This window comes from Phaenicophaeus curvirostris, chromosome 5 (genome assembly GCF_032191515.1).
Source record: "Phaenicophaeus curvirostris isolate KB17595 chromosome 5, BPBGC_Pcur_1.0, whole genome shotgun sequence".
Taxonomy (NCBI): domain Eukaryota; kingdom Metazoa; phylum Chordata; class Aves; order Cuculiformes; family Cuculidae; genus Phaenicophaeus; species Phaenicophaeus curvirostris.
This window is the reverse complement of record NC_091396.1, coordinates 16334416-16357544: the sequence shown is the minus strand read 5'-3', so window position 1 is coordinate 16357544 and position 23129 is coordinate 16334416.

Here is a 23129-nt window from a genome sequence, read left to right as displayed (position 1 = left end):
TACTGCCCTGAAAAACCGGTACTCCATGCCCTGAAGCCTTTCCACAGCTGTAGTTGTACAATGCTTAGGCAAGCCCTTCTTAAGCACAGTGTGATCCTCGAAGCCAACTTCGTGGACTTGTTTAAAGTGAAACTGCATAGCTTTGAATTAAGAAGCCTACAGTCTGTTCTTACCATCTCTCCCATGCTCAATATTTTAACTAGTGGCTGCAAAGCAGCCTCGTTATATGGGTTCTAATCTGACAGCCATGGGTGTCCTGAAATGTCTTGATGGTAATGGAGCATTTTGCTTTCACCTCAGGGAACCCTTCCCAAGCAAATAGGATGCTTTGCCAGGCAGTGCTGCACTGGCAGCACCAGGACAGCTTCAGCTTCGCCTGAAGAGCCAGAGGCAGCTTCACAAATGGATACAAGTACAGACCCAACATGATTTTAAAGTTAGTGCTGAACAGGCAGCAACTTGTTTAGAGCCAGGAAGACCGGGCAGCACTGGCAGAGCAGGTCAGGACTGAGTCTGGGGCAGCGCGGGGAGCAGGAGGAAGAGGAAGCCAGCAGTGCCCATATTTAGGAACGGTTAATAGAGATGCGTCAGTCTTCCTTTGCAAAAGTCTCTTGAAGCCTGGCCCGCTATAGTGCGTGCTCTCACCACGTGCCAAGTCCTCCTTTTGCACTACAAGCACTTTATTGTGCAGGGCAGGTAAGGAGCACCCACCGAAACATTTCTCGGTTACATTTAATACCCCAAATTTTTGGCTTTAATAGTGCCCAGAGAAGCTGGGGATACCCTATCCCTGGAGGTGTCCAAGGCCAGGTTGGATGGAGCTTTGAGCAACCTAATCCAGTGGGAGGCGTCCCTGCCCATGGCAGGGAGGGAGGTTGGAACTGGATGATCTTTAAGGTCCCTTCCAACCCATTCTACGATTCCCCTGAGAGCAGCAGCAGCTCAGGGGTGAGCCAGCAGCTGATGCAGCCTCCAACACAGCCCTCAGCCTCTTAACTTCGCAGGCTCAGGATGAAATTCAGGGCTGTGCTTGATGGGTTATCAGCCCGGGGGGACTCGGGGGAGCCGGCGGTGCCGAGCGGCACCGCTCGGCACCGCCGGCTCCCCCGAGTCCCCCCGGGGCTTTTGTGGCCACCAGCTCCCACATCCCCCCCTTCCCCACCCGCAAAAGCGATGGCACCTACCGAACGTCTTCACCCAAAGGCGGCTGCGGCTGTAAAGGCGGGGAGGGAGGTGGCAGCCGCTTTAAATAAGGAAGGGGCGGCTGACGTGGGGCGGGCGGGTCGTGGCGGTGGAGACGTGCCCGGCGACACGTCGGGGTGGAGAAAAAGGCGTGTGGGGTGGGGGGAGGTGGAACCTGGTCTTTCCAGAGGGAGGAAAGTTTCTTTCCACCCGCAGGGAAAGCCGTTGAAAACCTTAAAAGCGGTTTAAAACGTTAAAAAGTGGTTTATAAACGGGTTTGGAAACGTGAGCTCCCAAGGGCAAGAAGATGCTCAGCGTGCGCGCTGAGAAGCAGCAAAGGGTGCGGGTTCTGGGGAGCTAAAGGGGAGTAAAAAGTGTTTCTGCCACTCGTCTGGTGGCGAGAAACCTGCTTCTAAGTTCTAGTTACAACTACAGACGCCTGGCGTTTTCGTACAGGCATCCTCTGGCGTTTGGTTCCCCTTTCCGTGTATTTACAGATCAAATTCCCACACATGCATTCGGTTACATAAGCTAAACCTTTTCAATCTTGTACGCTGCAAGCTGTGCTCTGTGCTCATCGTGTTGTCCTTCCTGCGGGTCTCTCTCAGTTTGAATGCTTTTCGAGAGAGAGAGAGGCTGCTGTATGGAATATTTTAGACAGTCTTCTCAGTGATGGCCCAAACATGAACACTGGTATTTTCCTGTTGTTACTGGAAATTCTATGACTGGACTCAGGCTTGTCTTTTCACAGTCACACCCCACCGTCAGCTCTCTCACCCTGCGGTTGATTAATAAAGCCAAGTCCTTCTCCTTTCTTACTTCTTGCTAGGATACTAACAAAAAGCAGAAAATACTTTTTATTGTTTCCTGGATGCCTGAAGTTTCTATTTTATACTATGCTACAGTGTTGTCCCACAAAACTGTTTTTTTAAAAAACCCATGATACCTTTTATCCTTATACTCACTGAATTTCATGTTTCTAGTTAAACTTACCTTCACAAGTTTTCTTGAAGAACTGCATGGACATCAGAAGCCGAGATTCAGACTGCTTCCACCATGGCTCACTTCTTAAATACTTGCACTTCTCCAGTCTTAAGGTAATGCCTCCAAGTCAGTAAATTTACTTAAAATCTTTGCACATGGATTTATCTTTTACTATGCATTAGGATTCTGAGACTGAGATTGTCTGATTCCTCTAGCTGGAACACAGTAGACTGTGAGTTTTGCTCCCCAGCTGGCTTCATTCATTTATAATTTTGTATCCATTTCTCCTTCCTGCCTCTCCTCTTAGATATCCTCTCTTTATCTGATGGATTAACATGTTCATCCTTAATGAAAATCAGGAAAGTATTCATTTAATCATGTATGAGTAGTAGGAGGGTTACCTTTGTTTTCCCACTCTTTTTTTACAGTGGTCCAGTTTTCTTCCTTTATGTTAGTAGTTTGGGCTTGTTTTGGGTTTTTTTTTTGGTGGTGGTGGGTTTTTATTTGTTGGTTTATTGCTTTCTTTTTAAAATTTCTTGCAGCTGCAGTACTTTTGCGATGTTTCTCTTAGTTTCCTTTTGGGATTTTAACTCTAGCTGATTTTTGGCAATATCTATTTGTGTCTTCTACAATGTATTTCACTTCTCTTTTGAGGTGATTATCTTGCTATGGCAGAAGGCCTTCTTTAATAATTAAACCCTTTGTCTTCTTCTACTCATACCAGCCTTTCCATCTCTGTTTTGTCTGGGATGTCTTTTCTCTCTTCTAAATATATATGTGTATATATAGTCATGGGGGTCATGATCTCTCCACAACCTCACCCCACTCCCAGTGCATGCAAACTTAAAACATGGTCCTCAGCCATGCTATACCAGGGCAGATGGTGTGAAGATGGGTGTAACACACATAAGGCTTGTAGACATCTACAAAACTCTGCTTTGCAACTGAAAGAATTCTCTGCTGCTGTTCAAGATGCACTAACACTTTCTCACAGACCATACCAGTGACACTTCCCTTCTGTTGTGGTGATCTGATGGGAACAGTAGCCCAAAGCCTCACCATTTCTTTGACAGTCTGCTAGCAAAACAAAAGAAACAGAAAACACAGGTGAGGAAACAAATAGAAATGCTTGAAATGTAGAATAGACAGTTGCATGATACAAGCCAGAAAAATAAGAAGTTTTGGATCTTATTTTGAAGACCACCACTTCTTCCAAAGGAGGTTAAATAGAATGATCTATCAGTTGCAAAACTAGATATGCTTTGTTCCTTCCTGCTGCTTCAGCCATGAGTGATGCTTGCGAGATATGTCATGTCAGAGGAGACTGGTGGCTAAGGAAGAAAAAGTTCTGGTGATGCCAAGTAGGCCTAATGCTGCATGAATGCAGAACAAAAGGAAACCGTATATTGTAGTTCTGTCATTCTGCATTATTCTGGGTTCGCTGAGCATCTTGTGTTATCAGAAGTCTCAAGGATGGATTAGGATCTTTAATTCTGCATCCCCGGAATCTGCATTTGTAGTGGTTATATATGAATGGGACTAAATATGTCATCTAGAGTTTGGGTTCCAGACATCTGGCAGGACAGAAAATGGACATTTGTCAAGAATGAAAATCAAGAAGGAATATTTTCTCCCTATAAAATTTTTCACTTCTGAAGAGTTTAAATCTAAGACAAAAGGCCTCTGAGATAAGACTGGCTGGATAGATTAAGAGGCATTTAAAATATGTAACCAACTTAAAGCAAGTGGTATTTTACTGCTGCCACAGTGAGGCCAAGCCTCCTCGGAGAAGAATGTCATTATTATAAGATTATTCTTACCATGTGGCTCAGAAAAATAAAATTGCGTGTGGTTTTCACAGTATAAGTTCCAATAAAGTCTTGATTTGCTTCTGCTTGCGTTGCTTGTTACTGCGAACAGAACCAAGACCAAATCTCTGTTATTTATAACATAAGGTATCAATTGTCCTTAGCTGTCTGCTGCCTATTTAGATTCCAGAGGTCTTGCCTTTAGTAGAGTAGACCAAAGCAAATTAATTAGGATGTTTCAAAACCATCCTGGTCCCAACATGTCCTCGATAGAATAGAATAGTTTGGGTTGGAAGGGACCTTAAAGTTCATCTAGTAAATGATGATAAGCAGATCAGAAACTTTGTTTTGTTAAAAAATAGTGTCAGCTTTTAATATGCCACTGTTAATTCGCCTGGTTTATAAAATTGAGAAGGAGGCTGTGACTGGCAAATTTTTCCTTTTATGTGCCCTTTGTGATCTTAGCAGCAGCAGCAGTAGATGCTCAGGAGGAAAGCAGTCATTTGGCATGATTGACATTGATTTTCTGCCTCAGAGGGCTTCCATCAGAGAAGGCTCACACAACACAAACAAAACAGCGTGAGCAAATTAAGAGCATTTTTCTTGCACTTGCAAGACGGAGGCCAGGTCTGTTTATATTTCTTTTAAGTGGTTTGACTATGATTGTAGGGATGGGTCTGACTTTTCTCACTCATATACGTAAGAAATGTTATTCTTTTTCTGCTGCTGCCTCTCGTCGCAGTAGCGGGAGGTGATGTTGATAGAGTGATGGGAGTGCTTGAAATGTGACAGGGTCTCTCCAGGGAAGCTTGGCCCTTCCTCAGTCTGCTTGCCCTCTTTTCCATATTAGCTTTCACAGGTTAAATGTGAAAAATAAAGTGATAAAAGTTGCTGAACTATGATTTTATACTAGAATTAAAAAGCAGAGCCTTTCCGCTGGCCTCAGGTGGCATTTGATCAGGCTTTTTGTTGATAAGAGAAAGAAATCTTGCCCCGTACTTATTAAATGATGTGTTTGTCTTGAAACTATGAACTACTAATTAAAACTTTATCACAAAAGTGGAGTCCAGGCACAGGCTGGTTTAATAGGTGCGTTTCATTATTTTCAGTAAAACATGTAAAATGTTAGTAAATTTTTCTCCCTTTTTCTAATATGCAGGAAGTTTTACATAGCGATGTTTAATTTCTATGCTTACCATTGCTAAGATCCTGGCTCATGACAGACTAAGTCAAATCTGATGGTGCTGCTAGGGCGAGTACTGACTCAAAATCACGATTCGCACGTATTTGCTGTATGAGCTAACACTTAGCTAGAAATTTACCAGTAACCCAAAGACACCGTTGATGCTGACCAGGCCTAGTGAGCTCAGCAAAATCTCTCCACTCTACCTGAGATCTGAGGTCTAATTTGCCTGTAGAAATCGTGTTATTCTCAATATGATCAGTCCCGCTTTTGCTCTGACAATATTAAGCTGTTTGCTTTCATATTGTGGCACCGTGTGAGGAAAAGACCTGGCACTAGATATAGCTACATCATGTTCCAGTCCTGTCTTTCCCTTTAATTTATTCTGAGGCCTGAACAACTTCCTCCAGCTTTAATGGCTTGTCCTTTGTAAAGTGGGAAGGGTCTTCTATCTACCAACAGTTGGTACTGTTGAGATTAGTTCATTATGAAATGTTTCGGCTTCATGAAGTGAAATGAAAATGATGGAGGTTCTTCACCTAAACCAGAGAGGCCTGGACCCAAAATGGAGTGGAGCTTGGTACAGAAAGTTTGGTGTGCTCAGCTACATTGTCAATATCAGAAAAACTCCCAGAATTCTTGCAATTTCAAAGTACTTATCAGGCTAAGATACAGGAATATTGTTCATATTTTGTGTTCTTCAAATATGGACAGTACACCCACATCAAACCATTTGAACTGATCTCCTATGAAAAATAAAGCTGTGCTTCACCTTGGCTTTCACTAACAAAATAACTGATAAGCCATGGTCCATACACCTCCACATCCCTCTGCCTGGCTGCTTTCATGCATGTGTGTTATGGTAAGGATGCTGGTATTACTAGTATTCAGGGCTTTTGCTGCTTCATACCCTCTTTTTCTTTGCACTGTCATTGTGGTAGTGGGGAGGGGCTAGCTGATGTAATTCTCATTTCCTGGCTTTTATACATTTGTGTTTCTACAACCTATTTTTAAATATGCACCAGGGTAATGTATATGAAGACCTGTGTAAATGATTGTCAATTACTGAAGATCCCAGATTTTCACAATGCTTTTTTGCAAGATGTATCTTTTAGATTGCAAACTGTTTTCTAGCTGACATGTTTCAATACATGGAACTTTCAAGTTGCACTAATTTTTCTTGTCTCTTTAAAAGGCTGGGTTGTTTTTTCCTTAAACGATTGGTGTTTTTTCTCCTTATAAGGTTTGTAAATATAACAGCAGTGGAGGATGCTTTCAGTGTAAAATTAGATAAATATATGTTGCTTGCAACGATTTTCTCAATATGAAGCTAGAGAAAGCTGTATTTCTTGCAATAGCTTCCTAAATCATCCCTGAAGGTAGCTGGACTAAGCAGAATGCATGATTTTGTCTTGCTTGTCTAAGGAAGTGAATTTATTCATGGAAGCATGAGTCACTGTGCAGGATTCTCCAAGCCAAACCCATTCCCTTGATGCAATTGTGAATACTTACTCAGTTACTTAGGAACTGCAGGAAATGAGATGCTCAGGAAACCGCGTGGTCAGAGAGTGATAAAAGAGCACTCCCATGAACACGGGATGCTATTCAGGCTTTGGGTAACAAAGTCACAAAGATATCTCAGCCAGTTCAGCACCTGCCTCATGTTGACTGTCAAGGGGTTTGTAATCATTAATATATCCTTGATGCTGCCTTGTAAACAGGCAGCAGCAGAACTATTACTGTTATCTATCTAACTTGTTCTTGAGTGCCTGGCAGGTTGCAGTAAGTGGAGACTTTCTATAAATTACAGTAAGGAACTGTAGGGGTATGAGAGGAGGGCTGTGGACTGCTGCCACTGCTGCTTGCCAGTTCATGAGGGCAGGCAGGCTCAGCAGCTAAAGGTCAGAGTCATCTCTCGTCTGGAGCAGAGTCTCCCTTGCCCTTATTTTAATATTCATATTCGTTCTGCAGCTGTCAGGTTTAATTTCCCCAGGATCCCTTCTCGGCATGTCACATGGCAGCGAGCTGGTTAGCTCAGGGTAAAAAGCTACATAGTCCTGCGAAGACAGGTTTTTACTGCTCTAGGCCATTTAGGACACAATACATTAGACGACACAATATAGCCAGCCTTACAGAGGCAGATGCTTTTATAGTATTTCAGCCCTTACGTATCTGGTTGACTCTCAAGCATGTTCAGAGTGATAGCAGGTTACGTATTCTCTCTTATACAAAAATTACTGTGGCCAAACTTTCAATTTTGTGAATGAAAGTTCCAAGTTACATCGCTGGAAACTCAGCATCCTATAGCTGAGAAGTTACTGGGCCATACAACCCATGTAGATAGCTGAGAGTACATCTCAACATTACACACACAGACCTGGCGGAGGATCTTTCCGCCCAGCCTGCTCTACAGAAGCAGTGCACAAGATGTGAACTCAGCCCTTTATCAGACAGGAGCATCACAGCTGGGGCTTTGCAAAAGGAAGCTCTCACTTTGGCAGCATAAAATTGTAGAGTCAAGGAATTCTTAGACACTGAAAGTAGTTTAATCTGAGTTTTCATGAAGGACACTCTTCACCATGCAGGATACCTCTCCACAAAGTTTCACTAAAGACATGAGTGCTATAAAGTGTGATTTTTACAGCTTTCTGGAGCTTGTAACATACAGGTTAGTTCCTGTAGCTCTTTGTGGGTCCTGGTGAATAAAATCCACTTCTGTGCCTGGAGTGGGAAAGCCAGAAATCAAGAGAAAATCACATTCTGGTTTTGCAGTCTCCTTTTAGAGCCTCTATGGTACAACAGCTTCACAGACTATCCCACATGTTGCTGGTGTTCTCAAGTAATGCCACGTGAATATGGAAAACGTGTGTACCTATAGATGACTTTATAATAAGTGATTATCTGTTCCTTGGAGAAGAAAGATGATGTTTAACTTGCCGTACAAAAAAACTTAGCAATGAAATAGAAGCAGGCAATCCACTGCTTGCATTTCAGTCCCCACACCTGAGAGCCTTCAAACGGGCTGCAGCTGGGCTGGCTCAGTCCTCAGGCAGCAGTCCTGGGCAGCGGTGTTATAGTGTTGAACTCTTCTGCTGTTCTCAGATTGGAAAAAGTAATTTGATTGTTTCTGCACAAGGTACTCTAGTTTTTTAGATTTTTTGTTTCTGGGATAGTGGTTGTTGGCAGCTCAGTGGGTGAGCATAGAGGCCTGGGTGGGGGCGTACAACTGTGAAAGGTAGGGACTGTCCTGAGCGCTTACCAGGCAGAGCTTTTAAATACTGTTAATATCATGTGTATTGCCAGCAGAATGTACTGCTGGAGTGGAGCTATTCCTCTGGGAAAAGCTTTTGCTGTGTCTTTGAACGTTCTGCTCCTTGGGCTTTTAAATTTTGTTCTGTTTATTTTATAAGCAGAAGGTAGCTAAGGGCAAGAAAGACACTTGCCATTTCCTTATGACTGAACTCCCCTAGCTTGTACTATTAAGGATTTACACCATCATCTAAATGTGCTGTAGCTGTATGTTAACTGGCCACTTTGGTCAGCCACTGTGGGTGTCCAGTGGCCTCCTCTTTCCTTGGGCTTGTGGATTGGTGCTGGAGACCTCATCCTACTCACAGCAAAGCTAGCTGTGAGCCCTGAGGTCACATGTAGGTTCAAAGGGTGGCTTGGCAGGAAGAGAGCCCTGTTTCTAGTCCCTTTCAAGAAAGAATTCTTTTCATGGTGTTAATTTTCTTCCATTCCTTTTTTAAGTGCCCGTGTTTCTTAATTGAAACACGATACGCAGCACCGTGATTCAGTACCAAAGGTCTAAACTGTAGCAGTGATTCCAAAGGAAAATAAAATGGATAGAGAGAGGTGGAGCCTGCATTGCTGGCGTGTAATAGCCTTTCTCATCAGCTTCATTATGAAGCCATGGTGAAATCATTAATATACTTAAAGCAGGTACCAAGCGGAACATCTCTGTTGGGAGCACAGCTTCACAGCACAGGCATTGTACAGAGACACAGCAGTTCTGCTCAGCAAAGAGTTTGTCAAGTCAAGAAGCAGAACATAACAGGGAAGTGAAAGTGAAGGCAGAGAAAGGCAGAATGATTGCTAAATATGGTGCTTGCATTAGTATGCTGTGTTTTTCAAGAGCGTTACACAAGTACTGACTCTTATCTGTATGAATTAATTCAGTTTTCTTATTTACACTCGAATTTTAAATACAAAATGAAAGGCTGTCTCTTGCCTATGGACTGCCAGTGAACCATTTTCACAGTGCTACGCTAAATGTGGAGTTTCTGGCTTGTGGACCCTCGGATTCTGTATTTCGATGAAACTGCACAAATATTCAGCAAACGTTGTTTTGTGAGCCCTATTTAAGGAGGTGGATATTACCAAAGGGAATAAACACTGGACTTTTAGCTCCTAGGGGGGGAATCCCGGTACTTGCAGAATGTATCAGTTTTCTAGCTTGGGCCTTCTAATAAGAGGCAAAGCATGTTTGGGTCCTGAGTGACAAATACAAGGTGCATTATTTCTCACTGGCTATCTCCAACCATGTATTGTTTATCTCATAGCTGTATCCAGATTCAGTTGTATCCCTAGGCACTATTCAGTTCTGGTTCTAGGGAGCAATGTCTCAGTGCAGGTTCCCTTTTAAAAGATGCCCACGTGATGAAAATGTGAGGTGCTGGCGGATAGTGTCATGGATTCTCTATGTGTGTGTGAGTACACATGCATGTGCACAAGGGATGGAGTTCTGGAGGCTGGGTCTCCTGAACACTTAAACCCCAATATATTCTCCATATCCTTTTTGCTGGTTGTACGTATTACAGGCTATCTGGAGTTCATTGTGTTTGATATTTAATGCTGTGATATCAGAAGGGAAAAGATACCAGTGTACTTTATCTTTTGCTCACTATGTGAGGGTGAACAAGTTTTGGAGTGACAAGAGGGATCTGCAGTCCCCTGGGTCTGCGTTAACTCGTCATGTGCCAAGCCTTTGGACTTGCTGCTGGGACAATGGCTCACCCACCACTTCACTCTTGGCCGCTGGATTGATATGTTTGCAGACCGGGGCAGTGCCAGTTTGGTAGAAGAATGTCGGCGTTAGAATTTGTGAGATGAAGGACAGACCAGAGCCCAGGTCTCTGGCTGCTAGAATGTGATGTGGTGTATTTACATGTTCAGACAGAAGGTGCTAGATCTGTTGCTTTCTTTACGGAATATCCTTCTGTGTGCAAGTGGCTGCTAACTCAGTGTTCCGTCGCTTTTAATCTCATCAACTGTTTGTGCCCCGTGTGGCATAATGGGGGAAAGAACTCTGTTTCATTTAGAAACTTGTGGAGATAAGTAATATTTATATCTCCAGGTCTGGTTTTCAGATATGAAGGCAGTTGAAGGCTGAGGGTACTCAATGAATTTTGGAAATTTACCTGGACTGAGGATATGTCCCTATTAATTCTCCTGTTTGTATAAGTTTAGCCGTAATGTTGAATGCACATTCCTTAGCTAATAAGCTTAGTCTTGCATCCGATTTTAAAATATGCTCCCTTGAGGCAGCAGCAGCTGGAGATTTGTAGTTGATAGGGTGTTATGTTACAGAGAGAATTAAAATAATAATAATTTTTTAAAAATCTCTGTAACATTTCATATCTCTTAGGCAAAGGTTACCGAGAGCCAGTTAGTTCAGTGATGATCTCTATAAGAGTTCTTAGGCATGTAAGAGCAGCCAAAAATAGCTCCTTGGAAGGTCAGGGAAGGCATCCTTTCTGTATGTGGGTAGCTTTGCATTTCTGGCCTGAAACATCAATATATCTTATGGTAAGCAAGGAAGATGGGATGGAAAGAAAATAGAATGGCAAAATGGACTTGGAGGGCAGCCAGAGCCTGTGTAACATGTTCCTTATTCATATGAGCCTGTACATACTGCTGCCAGCCTTGGAGATATTTCAATACATGAAATGGAGAAAGCCTGTTTTAACTTCTAAACCGTGCTTCAAAAACTGCCTAGCCAAATAAAGGCTGGATTCAAACTGTCAGCAGATGAACAACAGCAAGAGGGACCCTTATGCTTTAAAACAAAGCCATAGGCTTGCATCCAAGTAATTTTAAGCTTCTGACTGACCCCCAAGTCTGAAGGAAATTTCAGCTTGTCAGACCAAATGTTCTCTTTCTGTTGATATCTGCATGCTGAGACAGAGTTTACAGGAAGCTTTTATAGAAAATTCCAAAGTCAGAGTCACCGCAGAACACTTTAATTATTGAATAGGCAAGAGCTAATGTGAGAGGGAAAGGCTCTGTGTTACTCTGCATATTAATCGCCCCTCCGCCCCTGCCTGCCCAAATCCCCTTGGTTAATCAGGTTATGTTTGCCCTATTTCTCTCAGGGAGTGAGTAGAATGCAGCGTTGCTAGAAATGGAGGAAAGGAAGGAGGAGAAGGGCATACTGAAAGCAAGAGTGGGTTGAGGATGCTCCTGAAATGAAAGCTTCACTTTGTCAGGGTTCCCAAGATCACAGCAGGACACCTTTGGGCTGTGGGATGTCTCTGTGACCTGTCACACTGGCTGCCATGCATCATCTTGCATCCGAAGCCCTGTGCTGAAGGACAGCAAAGGGAGCTTGCCTGTCTGCACTCAGCCTGGAGGCACTGGTGGTCTCTGCAACCAACAGCTCCCTCCCTAAACACCCACTCAGCTGCTTGTTTCATCGAAGAGCCCCTAAGAGAGAATAACTGAAGTCACTGGGGGAATACACTCTGCCTGACATCTGTCTGATGTGCAGTGGTTAATTCTGGGGGGAAGGGGACAATGCACATGTGCGCACACATACAGAGCTGCGTGTGCACGCTTTTGTGCAGTCATACAAGCTTTGATTCTTGCTGCACTCATTCTCTTGGGCATGTGGCTGCAAGCCGCAGAAAAATAGCACAGATGGACCTGCCGAAGTAAAATGCATCTATGAGAATTGGGGAGCCAGCGTACACACAGCTAATAACGCTGACCTGTGTGCTGGTAAATCTAAGTTCCCTTTAAGCCTGGTGAACCTGGAATTTAGCTCTGAGTGTGCTGAGATTTGTGAGGCTCTTCATATGGGTGTTTGACTTGGAAATGCTCTCATCTCAGATTGTAATGGGCAATACCAGACTGCAAGACTGACGTCTCTTGTGACCACTGTCTAAACTCAAAACTTGCAGCTGAAACCATTCCTGAAATGTGAACAGACTTTTGTTCTGAGGCCTGGGTCCAGGCAGACTTAAGAGAACGAGGCAAATGTTGATGGGAGAATTAGGTACAGTGACTTCAGTGATTTTTAGGAGCATGGCAAATAATTCAGAAGGACGTAGATCTGCAGGTCTGCATCTGCATTCTGTGTCTAGGGGTTGAATTTAACCAGAAGCTCAAAACCAAAACTTTCTGTTAGAAGAGATACTGAGCAAAAATGACCATGAATGCTGCTAAGCCTCTGGAGATAAGACTGCAGAGAGCTTTGATAACCAGCTAGCCTCCAGCCTGAGAAAATTCAACATCAGTGGCAAAAACAAGAAGGCATAGAAACAATAACAGTGGTCACGAGGAGTTGGGAAGGAGAAGAACAGCTGTGGAAATTTTTATGAAGGACTTGCAGGACTGTTGTTGACGTTTCACTAAGGTATAAAGATGAGGTTATAACAATAAACTTGGTCTCAGCTTGAAATGAAAGCAGAGTCCGTGTCTGTTTAATACGCCACACTTTCTAGACCAAATCATGAGGCTTCAGGGAATTTATATGTAACTCTGCTTATCTAATGCTCTTATCTTGGATCAGGATCAATCAAACATCAACCTATGCTTGCGTTTTGTTTTTGTCAGGAAGTGCCAAGCCACACAGGCATTGCCTAATCTTGTCTGCTGGCTTCTTTGCTTAGATCATGGTGCAATGTTCCCTTGAGAAACACATATTAAAAGAGAAGTTTAGCACCCCTCTTTGTTAAGAGTATAGATCAGAAACATTTTTGTAGCTCAAAGCTGGGCAAGTGCTAGGACATTCTTCCAAAAGCTTAAGCATTGGCAGTGCTAAGTAAATCCTGGAGCTGTGACATGATTTCACATGTTCCCCAGCAGAAAGCAGAGCTAACTGGATGGGTAAAAGCTCCTCTTCCTGCACGAATGAAGACAGGTAGGAAATGAACCACCAGAAACCATTCCTTGGTGGGAAAGAGCTGTGGAAAAGGCAAGATGTAGCAAGGACCAGGCTATTGCAGAGCAAGGTCTTGCAAGTGCCTACAAGCCACGCAGGGATCCTGAAGGCCTTGTTCCCACTGCACAGTGCTCACTAGCAAGCATGTGTCATGGTGTGTGTCCAGAATTGCCATTGTCCCAACATAGTTTGCTGCCATGGCCTGGTTGTTTGTCGCTGTAAGTTGCTGGCCAGTGCTGTATGTTATGGTGGTTTGGGTGTTATCAGGCCTCCTCTGTGCAATCCCTCTTGGCAGCAGCAAAGAGTGTGAAGTCTGAGTTGCTCCACAGAGCTGCTGTTTGATTTCACTGCAGGAGATGGGAGAGGATGGTCACAGCAACCCCCCTGCAAGAGCGACACTTGGTTGTTGGTGTGTGGGCAAGTGAGGAGAGAGAGCTGAGCTGTGTGAGCTTTGGTTTAAGTTCACACTAGGTAGGAGTTTGCCTTGCCAGCCTGTGCGTGGGAGCGCTGTTGGAGCAGATGGTTTGCAGCCCCGTTGCTGCAGGGTTGGCTGGCTTATGGGATGCTGCCAGTTTTGTGTGGGGAGGAGGGCACTGAGCCTTTCGGAGGACAAGAACTGCAGGCGATGTGGCAGCCTGGAGGTTCCAAGCACAGGGGAGTCTGTGTATGACCTGGGGGCCGAGCAACAACATAATCCAAGGAGCATATCTTGTAAATTGTTTGCAGGTTACAAACTGGAGGAGACTTTTTCCACACCTCTCTGATACTGCTGTGTAAAAAGCTGTTGGTTACTCAAATATATAAAATCTCCTCTTCTCCCCAGTTTCCCCCAAACTAGACTTAGGCTTGCAGAGTTCCATGACTGGCTTAAAAATTCTGAATTTACCATCTGTTGTACTTCTAAGTGTCTTTCTGCCTTCCAAAACCTGAATTTCTGTTTTCAAGATTTTTCTTAGAAGCCAGGAACTATTATTTTTTAATGAGAACTTTTTTAGTTGTTAACAAAGTCCCAGGACTCCAGAAAATGGAGCTTTAAGGAAAGCTGCAGCAGTTGCTCAGGTCTAGAGCACTGAAAGGAAACCGAGAGGCAAAAACTTTAGCTGAGAAGTTGTGCAGGAGGCAGGGCTGAAACAGTGGCCCTAGTGTTTCACCTTTGGTGTAGCTGGTGGATATTGCAGCATGTCCCAGAGAGTTGCATATTACAAATACATAGTTTATGGTGTGCACAGCAATCAAATGGCAAGGTAATTACTGGACCAGTGAGAGAGGCATCCAAGCACTATGTGTTGTTAAATCATTTAAATTAAAAAAAAAAACACTTTAAAAATCAACACTCTAAATTTTAAAGTTCAGAACTTGACTCCCCGTGCGGTCTAGTTTTGGATAAGAAGGAAACAGGAAGTTTAGAGGTGAAGAATCTTGAGAATATCTGCTTCAGTTTTAATTGCTGATAATGATTTTGATAGGGGCAGTGTATATACTAAACTCTGCCCCCAAACATTTAGGGTTTTAACCGTTTAAGACATTAGACATCTAAAGCATTGAAGTTCTGATTCTGCAGAGAGTACTGGCACAAAACGCCCAGGATTTTAAAATGTTAACATATATATCTCAGTTCCTATGTGCAGTTTAAGGTATTGTACAGAGATCAGGTTCTTGGGGGTTGGATAATTCTTGTCAGGACAGCCAGTACTTCCTCTAAATACAGCAATTTTAAGCTGTTGCACAGTGTTTCTTTGAAGCTTATTGTCCTCGGATTGACTTAATCTGTCTGGACACCTTGAACAGGGCAATAAGGTGTTTATTGCATATGGAATCTTGAATACAGGTATGTGACGAAGTTGGTAGGTGTTTAATATTGGCTGATAGATTACATTGTTCCATTTCTAGAGTTTAAGATGCAAACAGCTTGCTTGTGATAAAGCAGCTTTGAGAAATTATTTATGTGCCAAATGGAGACAAATTGTTGCTTTTCATATAATTTGTATCCTTTTGAGGCTATAGTACTTTCTAATTTCTCTGGAATCACTGCTATCTCACTTAATAAGGAAATGTGGAAAATCAAACTTGTTTCCAGACAGTATCAGTGACCTGCCCAGGTTACCTGAAAATGCTTGTAATCTCAGCCCTGTAGCAGGACTAAAGATGTCATTAAAGGTCTGTTGTAAAAATGTTTGCGCAAAGCCTTCCATAAGGAAATTAGTTTGAACTTTGTGCTGATGCCATTTCCTGATTCTATATACCTTGCTGTTATTACATGCAAATAAATAAAGGGGAGGAAAAAACATAAGTAGGGTCAATCAATAACTCTGGACTGCCTGATGTAGTGGCTGCAAATGTGCAAAAAATATCTCAGGCTTAAAAAATACTTGCCTTCGCAGTTCTTCTATAAACTGGATAAACCTGATGAAGCTGAGGGCTATGCTGGGAGGCACTCAGAAAGGCTACGATCCATGTTGCCATGGCCCTTCCACTCTGGCGCCCTCCACAGTCAACCAGGAAAAGTTGTTGCATGGAAGATGTTGCTCTGGAAGAGATGAAACTGATATTTCCTTTCCTTGGATGGTTTTTCAGCCATTATTGTTTTGGAGATTCTTATTGACATGTGTGTGTATATCCTGGCTCTGCAAACGGAAGATAAGCTTGCTTTTCCTGGGATTTCTTGTATATCTCTTGCAGTTAATCTGTGAACCTTCATGGGTGACACATAAAACCACAGCTTCACAGGAGTCATCTTCCATGAGGGTGAGGAGACCAGCTTTGACAAGCTGAAGTTAGCCTTTGTCTCAGTATCCTTCCTACTCACATCTCATCCACTCCATCTGCGATTACGTATCCTTAAGAATGACATTGGAAGTCAGCAACAATTTAAAAAAAAAAAAAACAACTAGCCAATCCCTTAGGGGTATCTTGCTGAAAAACAAACCTCTCACTGATGCAGATCCAGTAAAGTTTTTAATTATTTAGATCACATCTTGCAGATAAGGTGGAAAAGTTTTGTTTGAGAGAATGCTCTCAATTTTAGGTTGAATTAGGTTGACTTTAGGTTGAATTTTAGGTTGAATTTCAGATTGAAATTATCTTTTTTTTTATTTTAGAAAGTTTGATGGTGACTAGGAACAGCTAAAGGGCTGTCTTTGACCATTGGTATTGCCTTTTTGATTACATAAATGTTCTTAACGGTTGATGTTAATCTTGGGAAATGACACATCTAAAACGTTGACCTTGTTTGGTTTTTAACTCATGCTGTTGTTTGGCAGATCAGATTCCAAAACGTGTGCAGCTGGCAAAGTTTGAGGCCTGTGCTACCCGCTTAGGCTTTTGTCAAGCGCAGTCGGTAGGAGGGGTGGCCCCAGCGTAGGATTTTTAAAGAACCAAATAGTATTGTAATTCTACTGTATCCAGTGGGAGTTAGATGTACAAATACTTGGTTATAAACTGTACCAAACAGGTGGGGGAGCTGCACACAGAGCTTGTGGCTCTAGCTTACAGCGCTGCTGTCTGGACACACCATATGGCTCTCGCTGTCACCAGTATCTATGGGCCTCCTGCAACGCATCTGCTGCTCCAGTGTGGCATTACCTTACACCTAGTCCTTTAAAAAGAAGGGAGTTCTTGTTGTGTTAGTGAGCTGAAAATGAGTCATATGAAATATTTGTCCAGTTTATTAATGTGAGGTACTGCTGCTAGTCTAATGCTTCCTGGTGCTGCTGTAGGAACAAATTCAGGCAGGATCTTGCCCCGTTGCTGCTGGAAAGAGAAAGCAGAAATGAGGCTGAGCAGTGAAGCTTTGGAGTTTGGAGCCTGGCTTTTGTTCTGAGCTCATCCTTTAAATGAATCCAGACATTTCTTTGCCTTGCAGTAGTGAGATTTGCACAGAACTGTAACCAGCTGTGTCTGCATTCACAAGCTGTGTGCAATACATGGGGTCAGATATTAAGCAAACAGTTGGAGCTAAGGACCTGACATCCACTTTGTATGTGTTCTGGAGGTTTTATTTCTGACTAACTCTAGTGGCCGGAGTTCACTTACTAGTGGCTGGAGTTCATGTCTGGTTGTTTCAGACCAGGGAAATCTGTTTGCATGCCGTGAGATTGGCTCATTTTCTGAACCAAAGCTCAGTAACCAAGATTTGGGAGATTTTGCTTTCGTTCATGATGTGAATAAAATGCTAATATAGCTTCACCCAGTCAGTACTCAGGAGCTCTGAACTATGTTGTGTAACACAGCAATTTGTCTTTAGGGGTGTCTAATTATAGCATCAGAATCTGATTTCAAATAGCTCGATATTTATTATTTAAAAGGGGGATACATTTGTGGGAGAGTAATAATGAAATAATGTAACTTGAACCTAGGCAGCAGCGTGAGTGCAGAAGCAAAGCTGCCTTGCGAGCAGACTGTCTCTCTAGCTTGTGCACTGATGGGGCAGCATTTCTTGCCAGCGCCAGGGGATCGCCGGCTGTGCCGGAAACGAAGTGGAGTTGCATAAAGGGAAGAGACAACTGTGAGCCAGGGCTGGAGGGGAGAGGCATTCCTGCAGCAGCAGAGCACAAAATGTCAGCATTTGAATGCAGAGTTTCTGGGCTGTGTCCCTTAGGATTAAATAGGAGTCTGGCTAGGGCAGAAACCAAACTGATGGCTGATTCTGGTTTTCTTATGGGAGCATTTTTCCCTCATTTCTGTGAGCTTTCCTGTGGTGGGAAAAGTATCGAGTAGTCCTACTTAGTGGTAGGAAGCATGATGCTCCTCCCATCCCATGAACTGCAGTTTAACCACAGATTAAAACAAGTTGAGAGGAAGTAAGCTACTTGTTTTGTAAGAGGCAGTTTCTCTAGACAGTACTTCAAGTGGATAATTTCCTGGTCCCAGCTAGGTTCACTGCTAGTGAGACTGCCGCGTATAATGCTTCTGAAGGCAAAGGCTTTTTGGAGCAACCTCAGTTGCTCAAAGGTTGGAAGCCTCGCACAGCTGCTGGAAGGGCTCTGGTTCTGGCTGGGTGATGCCGGCGGCAGCCTGTGTCTTGAGGCACCAAGCCTTGAAAGCCACCCTTGTTGAATCCAAATCCAAACTGATAACAGGCTGCGAAAGCCACTGATAGGTGCTGTGGTGTGTCGTTACCCGCATGCACTGCAGATCCCCAAGGAGCTGCATACATGAGTGTCTGTGCTGCGGAGTTCCGGCTGCGCCCCATGCTGCCTGCGTAGATGCAGACAAGGGACTGCGTGTCAGGTCAGCATCCTCATCCCTCCTGCTTGCGTGCCTGCCTGTCGAGAAATACGCTATTTCTGAATGTAGGCCAGTGCTTCATAAGCCTGTGTCATTCTGTGCTTGGGTACAGCAAACAGCTGCAGGGCGGAGGGGCCTGGTTTTGCACTAGGATGGCGTGAGGTGGAACAATTCCTGAGAAGCAGCTCTGCGCAGCAATAAGGTTTTATATGGCTGGTCTGAAAGCGTAGTCAGCTACTGACCCCCACAGAGAAAGGACTCTGCTTTTAGGTCATCTCTGCTTCCATCCCTAGAGAAACTAGCTGACTCTTTGTGTCTCCTCCCCGGCTTTGCACGTCAAGATAAGGAGCCCAAGATACAGAGTTTGGGGGCTGACAGTGCTTTGTCCCACCTCCCATCGCGCTTGGACATGACAGGGAGCTCCCAGGGCAGGGTTCTGTGTGAGGCTGTGTGGGAAAGTAGCCTTGGCCACCAGGCTGCCTGTGCCTAATGAGGGTAGAGGGTAGGGATCAGGGATCAAAGCCAGGCTCTGCCAACCATGCTCCTGAGGCACCTCATGGTTCCCCAGGGCTGGTAGCCCTGAGGCTGTGTTCCCATCCCAGTCCCACAAAAGGCAATTGCTTCTGCAGGAAGGTCCAGGAAACAGAAAGGTGACAAAGCAGTTGTTTCCCTTTCTTTGCTCATAGAGCACAGTAAAGGCTAGAATCACCAGCACCAGTGAATCCAAAGCTGATACAGAAATGGACACAGGTTTTTGGAGGGGTTGGTTTCTTTTCAGTCCCCCATATGCTTTGGCGTGAAGGGTGCTTGGCAGCAGGTCAGCCTGGCAGTGGTGTGGCTTGGTGTGTCTGGGGATTGAGGTTCAAACCTGGTGTCCACAGAGTCTGTCCTCACGAGAGAGATGAAGAAACTACAGGTAATCTCTGCCAGATTTCCAGCCGGGAAGTGCCTTGAGCTGGCTGTAACCAGGGATCATCCTCATTTCTAGATCTAAATGGGAATTATCTGTCTTCTGTGATGTTAGGTCTAGAAATTGGGACTAATTTTGAGTGCTTGGTGTGGGGGGACCATGATAAAGAGGTGGGATTTTTCCCCTCTCTGGGAAAATCTCCCCGCTGGCAAAAAACTGCTCTTAAATCCCCAGACATCCCCATTACTTCCCATTACTTTAGCTGAATAGGATCTCCTTTAAAGACTGGATCACAGCTCTGACAGCTGGTTCTTGTTCTTATTTATCATACTAGTGTGTTGGTGTTTACTCAGTCTAAATTAGTAGTCATCACCTGAGAACAATTATCACAAAATCTAGTAGTAACTCCTGTGTTCGTCTTTGGACTGCTGTACATGTTTGCTTTTGTTAAGATAAGTTGAGGAGCTGTGCCCCAGGGAGTGGCAAGCCATGGAAAATAGACTTTAATTTCTGCAGCACCCAGGATCCTCGTCTGAGGTCCCTAAAGAAACACTCCACTGTCTGCTGTAAAATAGCACAAGCCAGCTGGGAGCTAGTGGCAGAATCTGGCATTTCAGTGAATTTGAGTTAGCTAGAGGGCTGGAGAGGAGGGTATCTCATAGCACTCACTGTGCTTTTGATCAACATAAATTCTAAATCATGGCAGGACCTCTTCTTGAAGTGCATTTGGAGTCCAACTGAGCTCTCTTTCCTGTTCCCTCTTTTTTTGAGGGACTGCTTTCTCTCCCCATAATTGCACCCTTGCTGTCCACGTCTGTCCCATGCTCAGCCGCTCAGCATGTAAAACCTAGGGATCCCCCTTTTCTTCTGACACAGAAGACTTGCTACTGAGACTCTTTTAACTTGGTACTTAGACTTTGCTGCTATTCATAAATTACTAATGAGGTCTCCTTCATCTTAGTTCTACCATTTTCAACCAGTCAGCCACCTCCTCATATTCCAGCTACAATTCTTGGTGTATTTGTTACTATGCTCACCTTAACAGTGTCAGCAATTGCATTCCTGAAATTCCTGTTTGGAATCATGGCAGGGTGTGCACTAGCATGTGCCAGGTCTTATGGAGAGATTTGTTCGCCTGAAGGGTCAGGAAGGCAGAAAGCCCAGCAGGGCAAGAGGAAGCATTTTGCTTTTGGTGACAATGTCCCCATAGAGAGCATGCTGAGGGCACACAGGTGCACTGCTGTAAAGCTTTTTCTCACAGACACGTTTTATCTGCCCTGCTCTTCTGGAACTGGACGCTTGGTGCTTATCGGCTGGCATTCTGGCTGGGCGATCTTTGCCCCTGAGTGCACACCGGGCAGAACCAGCCACCCTGATGCCAGCGTCCTTCCTTGTCCCTCCCTGCTGCTGTTTCACTTGATGATCAGCTCGTGGCTGGAAGGGGAGGGGAGCATGGTGCCTGTGCAGGCAGCAGAGCCACGTCCCAGCTCAGAGCTCGTCAGTTTGCAAGCACGTGGCTTTACAACTTTATTTCCTTAACATGTTATCTGCAGAAGCAGGGCAAAGGTGGGAACAGGGGAGTGCTTACAGGGAAGTAGCTGCCATGGCATCGTTGCATCAGTTGTCAATTCTGATCACGGGACACACCATGCGTCAAGTAAAGTAATTATCAACGCTTTTTTATCTGGATCAGCCCATCAGCTGCAGGCAGAGAGGCTGCAGGTTCGGTCTGAGGGGAAGTGAACATGCTGCTATGATTCATGCAGCGGGCTGGAAGTCCCATCTGAGGCCAACACTCCTTGTGCAGTAGAGAGAGGGGCAGCTCCTGCCCCTGCAAGTGTGGTCATCTCTAGCCAATTTCCAGAGTATTTGGGTTTTGTATTTTTAACACAAGCTTAAGCTTGGATATCCTCAAACCCTTCCCTATTTTCTCCACAACTTGCAGTTAAGGACCTGTTGAGATCATGTGGACTGGTAGGGTAGGAAAGGCAGGACATGAGTGTTGCCAAGAGCAGGATGACACTTTCCCTTATGGTTTAGGGGATGAAATGCGCAGCTGCGGGTGCATGTAGATCGTGTTAGCAGCCGAGTCCTGGGGAGGTTATACAGGAGGCATCTGGGATTCCCAGGCTACAAGGTGCTGGGGTTTGGTGTGTCAGTGTGGTGAGACAGCATTGTGCCAAAGAAGCGATGGGCAGTCACGGGGGTTGAGCACCAAGAGCAGGAGCTCACTCAAGGAGGGCAGCACATGGAAGTGTGGAAGCCAGTGGTGTTTGAGGATCCTTCTGCTGGGTGCAGTAACTGTAATAAAGTGACTATTTGTCACCATGTGCCTGTGAATGAATTTGGGTTGGAAGGGGATGGAGTGGGGCTGTGAGGATGCTGACACTTCAAAGAACAAAGCTCTGTCCAGGTTTAGCTGACGTTCAGCAGGGTTACTGCCTTTCAAAGTTTCAGATTGTGGTTTGCGGGTAAGATAATAACAAAGCAACCCTCTTAAACGGGATCCTAGCAGGCAGGGAGGACAGGGTCTGCGTAGGTCCAGAATATTCTTTTCCTTGGGGATGTGCTGATACCTATCTGAACTACTGTAGTAGTTTGGCTTTACCAGGATGAAGGGTGTACAGACTTCTGCGTGGGGAAGACCAGAGGACTGTCAGGGTTTTGGAAGGGATGGGGACATTCATTGTGTGAGAAACACAGCAGCTGTGGGCACATGGGATGGGAAAATGTCAGGAACTAGTCCCCGCCTTGGCTACTCCTCAAGGCATCTCTCACATCACTGTTGTGGCGCCCTGCCACCCTGCTGTGATCCTGAATAAAAGCCGGCTGGCACTGTGTGGCCTTGCTGGAAGCAGAGGTGCAAACATACCGCCTTCCCTCCATGAGCGAGCTGGGGCTGCCTGAAGGGTGCTCGCTGCCCCCAGGCTGGCTGCCTGGGGCATTTGGGCTCTGGTCTGTGCCCACCAGCAGGCACTGTGCTTTCTGGCCAAACTGTTCCTTCAGTCTGATCAACCGCTCTGGCTCCATTTAGTGCTTCTGGGTCTCGTCTTCCACAGCAGACGACCCAAAAGAGCCCCGAGAGGTTATCCTCTGTCGAGGATGTTATTGAGGAGAGTGGTGAATTCTTTTGCTCAGTGTTACAGACAAGGTCTTCGGACATCTACTGAGGAGATGATGTGTTCAGAGGTAACCGAGGTAAAATGCAGTGCCCTGAAAAAGATCCAGGAGACTGTGTTGGGTAATTCAACAGTTCCCTAGGCTTTAAAATGTACTACAGGAGCACATCTGCCATTGGTTATCAGAGTTCATGGAGGATGAATGCTAGACATCGTTTGAATAGCAGTCAGATACCGAAGTTGCCCTTTTCCATTAGACTGAGCTCCACCTCTTGCTGTAAGGTAAGGGAGAGCTTGGAAACAGGTTCAGCATATTGGGGCTCACACATTGAAACTGTATTGCAAGGCAAATGATCCAAAGAGACTCCAGATAGTCCCGATGCCTGGCTAGCCTCTTCCTTTAAGAAAAGTAAATAGGATGGGAGGGCGGAAAACTGGATCTTGGGCTTTCTTGTTGCCACCTCCCCTGCTTACACAAGTAACCTTCTCAGTAAAGCAGCTCTTCAATAGGAGCTCTGGCAAAGGATAACGTAAGCTTTCTAGCTAGGAATAG